Source organism: Taudactylus pleione, unplaced genomic scaffold (genome assembly GCF_031769625.1).
Source record: "Taudactylus pleione unplaced genomic scaffold, aTauple2 ptg000086l, whole genome shotgun sequence".
In the NCBI taxonomy this organism is placed as follows: Eukaryota; Metazoa; Chordata; class Amphibia; order Anura; family Myobatrachidae; genus Taudactylus; species Taudactylus pleione.
This window is the reverse complement of record NW_028284488.1, coordinates 5,227,450-5,235,500: the sequence shown is the minus strand read 5'-3', so window position 1 is coordinate 5,235,500 and position 8,051 is coordinate 5,227,450. Positions and strand designations below refer to the sequence as shown.

Below are 8,051 nucleotides of genomic sequence, written 5' to 3'. Positions count from 1 at the left end.
CTAATTGCCGGAGGAATTCATAATTCCTCCTCTGCATAAGTATATATTCTGAAAAGCTGTAATTTTTGCGAGGACAGCTTTTTAGAAAATAGATACTTTACCCTATCTACTCTAACTTACCGCAGCTGTAATCGGTGCATGCGCCGTTACGTTCACAAAAGACGGTGCATGCGTAACAGTGATTATAGCTGCGGTATTTCTGTGTCCCCCTAAATTCTCCCCCTCCGCTCCCCTCTCCCACCTACCTAGCCGTCTGGACTCTGACAAGCTGTAGCCGCAGACCCTGGATCTCCCATCTGAAGATTTTTTGAATTTTTTTTTTTACTTAATTGGGTTTCTTTTTTGTATGTTTTTTTAAAACTTTAACATGTTCTCCCTGCTGCGATGCTGCTGCCGGGTAGAGTTTCCCCTCCGTTCCCCGGTGGCACTTGTAAGTGCAGTTAATTGAAGAAGCACTTACAAGTGTCACCGGGGAACAGAGGGGAGATGCTACCCGGCAGCAGCATTGCGAGGGAAGAACACACAGCGCAGCAGCCGAAGCAATGGAGGGAGCCGGAGGAGGACCTGCTCACACTGAAAGCAGGTAAGTATCACCCTCTATACGCCAACTGAGAGTGATGAATAGTAACACCATCAAATTCCAAAAATACATAATTTTCGGAATTTGATGAATAGCCTAATTTCCATATCACCATACTAATGTATGGGGAGTGTGAAAAGTAATGCAGGCAGACTTAACCAGTAGATATCAGTGATATATCCTGTGTTAAGTGTCTTCATGAATACTAAAAAACGGTAATTAAGGAGAATGTCCTTAAAAATTTTATTTTAGTGTGAATAGGCACCTTAGTTCTATAGCCTGCAAAAACTTTTTCCAGGATTTAGGACTTTTTGTCTTTGATAAATAGACTACTTAGAACTGGAACCACTTCTGATTTTCCAATTTCATGCAGCATGTACATGATGTACAGTAAAGTCATTAATGTGGCTGTTTGGAGGACATGCCTTACAGATTCTCAGAGCCAGGGTGAGCTGATGATGATTGTGTCTTATTTGCTGAATGTGTCTAAGTTACACCTATTGATGCAAATGAAGTTAAAATTCTGCAATTGAATACTTGTGTAGAAAAAAAATATATTCACTACTGTTTGGGAAAGGGAAGGGTGCAAATATGCTCATAAGTGTTGTCTGTGAAAAAATAACATTACATTTGTATCTTATTTGATTAGCATCCTATATGCTCCAAGTGAATTATGTACTTACTATTTGCACTCTTCAGGAATTTAGTGTAATATGTATGCATTGTTTATTGTGAATTTTAGCATCTTTGTTCTAATTGATCGCCAATATATCTGCCAGTGTGTGCCCAGTATTAGAGTGTTACCTAATACCATAGTGGTGTTATTTCTAAACTTACATTTAATATTTGTATCTTGGAGCAGATTTGTGCCTGGTTTCCATATAACTGCAAGAATGGAATGAGTGAGTTTTAGGAATGGTTGTTTTTGTAATATGCAGAGTATTATAATGGGTTCAGGGCAGTGTTGGACTGGGGCATGAAAGGCCCACGAGGGGAATGCAAAGGAAGGGGCCCGTTGGCAGGCAGCGTTGCACCACAGGAAGACATGGCCAGCCTCCTACTGTAAGGGAATGTGTCCAGCTGCCAGAAATGCAGAAAGATATAAGAATAACTGCCCTCGTCACATCACCTGGGTGATTTGTCTTTCCTTCTGGCACAGTGCAAGAACTGTGGGGATCATTTGAGACCTGTCTCCAACCCATTTCCATCCACTTTAAATACATGGGCTGTGCTGTGCACTACTGCTGGGGACACATAGCTTGCCCTTCACAAGATGAACAGTGTGATCTGAGATCTACCTCCCTACTGTCCTTGCAATGAGGACAAAGTATTGACTGAGTGGTGCGGTAACCCAAAATTTGGTTTGGCACACCAGAATCAAGACAGTTGGCAGACTGTCCCGCTCTCTCCAAATTGTTCCTACAGATGTCACTGCCTGCTGTTGCTTGTCTGGATCCTGGAATGTTGAGGCCCTATTTGGTAAAAGGGATGTGTACATTAATCAGTGAACCCTATTAAATTAAATAGCCCCCATGATTAAATCAATTGTTCCCCATCAGCCAATAAATAATTTGTCATAATATTCTGATCACAATCCCATCCACATTATATATAGAGCCTCCCTCTATACCCCCCCATCAAATCTCTCAGTCTGCCGATTCTCCCCCCCCCCCCTTTCCACCCAGACCAGGTTCCCTTCACTAACAGCAGCAATGAGATAACAAGAGATATGGTAAGAACTTACCTTTGTTATCTCTGTTTCTACGAAGTCCATAGGGTCCACAGGGTTGACCTTGGGGTTATAGCTGGATCAGGATCCATGGGCACCACACAGTTAAGCTTTTAGCTCCCAGGATGCACTTGGGTCCTCCCCTATACCCCGCCCCCGAGCCACAGGCACCTCAGTTGGTAAGCAGCCTAGGCCGGAGGAGAATATGGAACAGAGAGAAGGAAGACTGGAACACACAAGAAACCATACTCACAGAAATGGGAGACGGACAACCGGTGACCAGCCACACAGCCCATATGAAGCCAGGTGCGTCAGGGCGGGCGCCCTGTGGACCCTATGGACTTCGTAGAAACAGAGATAACAAAGGTAAGTTCTTACCATATCTCTTGTTTTCTACTTCAGGGTCCATAGGAGGTCCACAGGGTTGACCTTGGGGATGTCCCAAAGCAGTTTAACTAAGGGCGGGGACGCTCCTGTGCTGAAAGGAGCACCAGGCGCCCAAAGGATGCATCCTGAGAGGCGAAGGTGTCAAACGCATAGAACCTCAAAAACGTTTGAATTGAAGACCAAGTGGCCGCCTTACACAGCTGAACAGCAGAGGCGCCACGTCTAGCAGCCCAAGAGGGACCCACAGAACGAGTGGAATGAGCCTTAACAGAGGCTGGCACAGGTAAACCCTCCTGTGCATAAGCCTCACAAATAACGGAACGAAGCCAATGGGCTAACGTTTGTTTGTTGGCAGGCCAAACCCTCTTGTGAAAACCAAAGAGGATAAACAAGGAATCAGACTTCCTAACCGAAGCCGTCCGGTCCACATAAATTCTAAGCGCCCGGACCACATCTAAGGAAGTCTCACCAGCTGAAAGATCAGGGGACTGAAAAGCTGGCACAACAAGTTCCTGATTAATGTGGAACTTCGAGACCACTTTGGGCAAAAACTCAGGACGAGTGCGGAGCACCGCTCTGTCCTGGTGAAAAATCAGGAAAGGAGGGCGACAGGAAAGCGCCCCCAATTCAGACACCCTCCTGGCCGAAGCAATTGCCAGGAGAAAAACAGTCTTAAATGTCAGCCACTTGAGCTCTACCGACTCAAGAGGCTCAAACGGAGGACCCTGCAGGACCCGTAGAACCACCGCCAAGTCCCAAGGAGCCACAGGAGGCACAAAGGGAGGCTGGATCCTGAGAACACCTTGGAAAAAGGTGTGAACATCCGGTAGTATTGCAATCCGCCGTTGAAACCACACGGACAAGGCGGACACATGAACCCTCAGAGATGCAAGGCGTAAGCCGAGGTCCAATCCTGATTGAAGAAATTCCAAGATCCTAGAAACTCGGAACACCTGAGGATCATAATGTCTGGACTCACACCACTGAAAGTAAGTGTGCCACACCCTGTGATAAATCCGTGCTGAAGCAGGCTTGCGTGCTCTGAGCATGGTACCAATAACCGAACTGGAGAAGCCCCGAGACCTCAAGACGGCTGTCTCAAGAGCTACGCCGTCAAAGACCCAGATCCGGGTAAAGGCAGGGCCCCTGAGACAACAGGTCCCGACGCTGAGGAAGAAGGTACGGAGCATCGATGGAGAGGCTCCTGAGATCGGAGTACCAAGGACGTCTGGGCCACGCCGGAGCTACCAGCACGAGCGTGCCGCCGTCCTGCTTGAATTTCCGCAGAACCCGAGGAAGTAGGGATATCGGAGGAAACAGATACGCCAGGTGAAACGTCCATTTCACCGACAGCGCGTCCACCAGACTTGCGCCTGCGTCTCTCGTCCTTGACCCGTAAGCGGGCAACTTGTGATTGTGACGGGAGGCCATCAAGTCCAGCTCCGGCAGTCCCCACCTGTCCACGAGTAGCTGAAACACCTCTGGGTGAAGCGACCATTCCCCGGGATGCACGTCGTGACGGCTGATTAAGTCCGCTTCCCAATTGAGGACTCCGGGGATGAAGACCGCAGAGATCGCTGGAATGTGACCCTCCGCCCAAGTCAGGATGCGAGACACCTCCGACATCGCTGCCCGACTGCGAGTTCCTCCTTGGTGGTTGATATACGCCACCGTGGTGGCGTTGTCGGACTGCACCTGTACCGCCCTTCCGTGAAGAGCGGGGCCGGACAACTGCAGGGACCTGTATACTGCCCGCAGTTCCAGGATGTTGATGGGAAGAAGAGCTTCTTCCGCAGACCAACGACCCTGGAGAGACAATGAGCCGGTCACTGCCCCCCAACCCCGGAGACTGGCATCCGTCGTGAGCAGGACCCAGTCCGGGATCCAAAAGGGGCGCCCCTCGACCAGATGAGCTGTCTGAAGCCACCAAGCCAAAGATTGCCGAACGTCCGGAGACAACACCAGCACCTGAGAGCGGATCCGGTGAGGTAACCCATTCCATTCCGATAGAATCAGCCCCTGCAGGGGCCGGGAATGGAACTGGGCAAATTCCACCATGTCGAATGTCGACACCATGGACCCCAGAACTTTCATAGCCGAATGGACCAACAGGCGGCAACTGCTCAGGCAACTGTGTATCCGCAGCTGTAGGGAGGCGACCTTCTCCGGAGTCAGGAAGATCCTTTGCTGACGCGAATCCAGCAGGGCTCCCAAGTGAACCATCCGCTGTGATGGAATCAGGGAGGACTTTTTCCAATTTATCAACCACCCGTGTGCTTGCAGGCAAGCGATCGTCAGGTGGAGATGTTGAAGCAGTACCTCCGGGGAGCTCGCCAGCAACAGGAGGTCGTCCAGATACGGCAGCAGCCGTACATTCTGGTTCCGAAGATGTGCGGCCATGACCGCCATAATCTTCGTGAACACCCTCGGTGCCGTGGAGAGACCAAAGGGTAGCGCCCGGAACTGATAGTGGTGTTGAAGGATAGCGAACCTCAGATACCGCTGGTGCGAAGGTGCTATCGGAACATGGAGGTAGGCGTCCTGGATATCCAGGGACACCATGTAATCCCCCGGTTCCATCGCCAGAATGATGGAACGTAACGTTTCCATCCTGAACTTGGGAACTCTGAGGAATTTGTTCAGAGACTTCAAGTTGAGGATAGGGCGATGAGAACCATTGGGTTTCCGCACCAGAAACAGAGAAGAATAGTACCCCGTCCCTCGTTGTAATTGAGGAACGGGAGCAATGACCCCTGCTTTCAGCAAGGACTCTATAGCCTCCTGAATCTGTAACACCTTGGTCTTGTCCTGAGAAGGACTCGTGCAGAAAAACTGGTGGGGTGGTCTGTGCCGAAAAGACAGGGCGTACCCCTGGGAGACCAGTTCTCGAACCCAGGCATCCGTGGTGGTATTGTGCCAGCACTGGGCAAATCGAAGAAGTCGGCCTCCCACTCTAAGGTCCCCCAGAGGGAGGCCTGTCCCATCAGGCCGCAGGTTTATCTTCCTGCTTGGAAGAAGGGCGCCGAGCACTCCAGGCCTGCTTCTTGGGTTTAGAGGCAGTCTTACTCGCCAACTGTCTCGGGAAGGACTGACCTTTTGCCTTACCCTGAACCCGAAAGGAACGAAAAACCGAACTCCGAACCTTAGCAGGCAGTGCCGCCGAAGGGAGGAAAGCCGACTTGGATTTAGCCAGGGTATCCACTATTTTGTCCAAGTCCGGACCAAATAGTAATTCCCCATTGAAAGGTAAGGCCTCCAGGCCTTTCTTTGAATCAGAGTCCGCTCTCCAGGACTGCAACCATAAGGATCGGCTTCCCCAATGTAAGAAGCAGCGTCCCTCATCTGACCCAACAACACCCTCTGGACATCCGGAGCGTCGTCCGGGAAGGTATCTTGAAATGCATTGGCCCACCCCTCAATGGCCTTGGCCACCCAGGAGATGGCCATGGACGGTCGGGCCACCGCCCCGGAGAGGGAGTAAATAGACTTTAAGCAAGTCTCAACTTTCCTGTCCGTGGGATCCTTCAGCGAGGATATAGACGGTAATGGCAAAGTAGAGCTCCTTATTAAACGGGTGACATGGGAATCCACCGCCGGTGGAGTTTCCCATTTTTTACAATGTGCCTCAGGGAAGGGATAATTAGAAGCCAACCGCTTCTGAGGAAGGAATCTCTTACTGGGCGCCTGCCAAGCTACCGCCATATGATCCATCAACTGATCCAACAGGGGAAACACCGCAAAAGCCACCTTAGTTTTTTTGAAACTAGGATACTTCGACTTAGGAGCCGGTGCCTCATCCTCTATAAGAAGAATGGCTCGCACCGCCCTAACCAGTGCTCGCACATTAATGGACGACTTGGTATCCATTTCCTGGACCGAGGCGTCCGAGTCAGTGTCATCAGGGACCTCCCCATCATCTGAGGAACCCTCTGAGTCCGATACCTGAGCCGCCCGCGCCATGAGTGGGCGTTTTGAAACCCTAGAAGGCATGTCAGTCTGCAACATTGACTGAAAAGCCGAGGATACGGCCGCCAAATTTTGCACGGAGTTGGAGAACACATCCACCCAGGGTGGAGGAGTCGCCATAGGGGCCTGAAAAGGTACCGCAGGCTGCTGCGGCACAGGGGAAGCCTGTATATACATAGGCAACCCCGCATAGGGACCCACAGACTGAGACCCAGGAGGACTCCGCAATAACTGCGGGACACCCGGGGAATGGGGGATGGTCGGCTGGGGTAACGCCCTAGTAGGGAGAGCAGTCGGGACCGACAGACGGTCCGCAATAGACACCAGCACTTGAGAAAACATCGCCCACGGTGGTTCCTGCGTCACAGAAGGTCTGGATGGGCCAGGAGCCACCTGGCACCGACTACACAGGCCATCCTGTGACAAATCCTCCCTATTCACTCCTGCAGAACAGCGTTCGCAGGAGGCCAACGCCGGAGCCACTGAGCGCTCAACCTCCTCGTCTGACATGACAGAATATATTATATATCTGGCAACAGGGCAGAAGTAAACGCACTCACCGGTGTGTTGAACAACAGCCCACAATATGGCACTGTGTCGCACACAACTGTATGTGACGAACCTCACAAATACGTGATCTATATAAGTGAGGTCAGTAGAAACACCCTTCCCCCACACACCTGTAGGGCTCGTAGGAGAAGTAAAGGGACAGGTATAAGCTGACAGTAAGCGGAAAATAAGCACAGACAGGCAGCACTAGCAAAAGTCACATACCATGCAGAGAAGTTATACTCACTGCACCTTTCCACTACAATCAACCTCCCAGATTCAGTGTCAGGGCTATAGTGCTGTGTACGCTGTCCTTAAATCAGGGGAGAGGTACACAGGGGGACCGGTCCGCTTGCTCCCTGAGATCTGCGTTGCCACTGTGAGAAAATGGCCCCCAGAGACCTCAGAGGAGGAGTGGCCGTGTAACTGCAGCTCAGCGACGCCAGACTGCGTGCTGAAAGGCGCGCTGAGCTGAGGGGAGGAGCCGCTGAACAGGGAAGGCTTCCTCCCCTGGCTGGCCATGACCCCAGGGATGCTGGCTTCCCGCTTGCCTGTAATCCCTGGTGGTCTAGTGGTCCCACGGGTTATGGGGGGGGGCCCGCCGCCACTGCCAGCAGCCTCCGGTCTGTCCCCAGGACCGGAGGCTAAAGGACTGCATTTTAAGGCATTCCACGCGCCGCCGCTAGCCAGCGACGCGCGGCTTACCTGAATCCCCGGCGACTCCGGCAGCAGTCCTGGGAGGTAGACAGAGGCGGCTAGTACGGACTCTGTCCTCCCGCCGCGATCCCCAGATCAGTACTGGCGTCGCGGCGCCAGTCGGGGATCAGAGCGGCAGCGTGG

At 51.6% G+C, this 8,051-nt stretch overlaps 1 pseudogene; it reads left to right on the top strand.

The window, feature by feature from the left end:
• The window catches only part of LOC148529130 (transmembrane protein 209-like), a 438,870-nt pseudogene that overhangs the window by 408,555 nt on the left and 22,264 nt on the right, over positions 1 to 8,051 (top strand).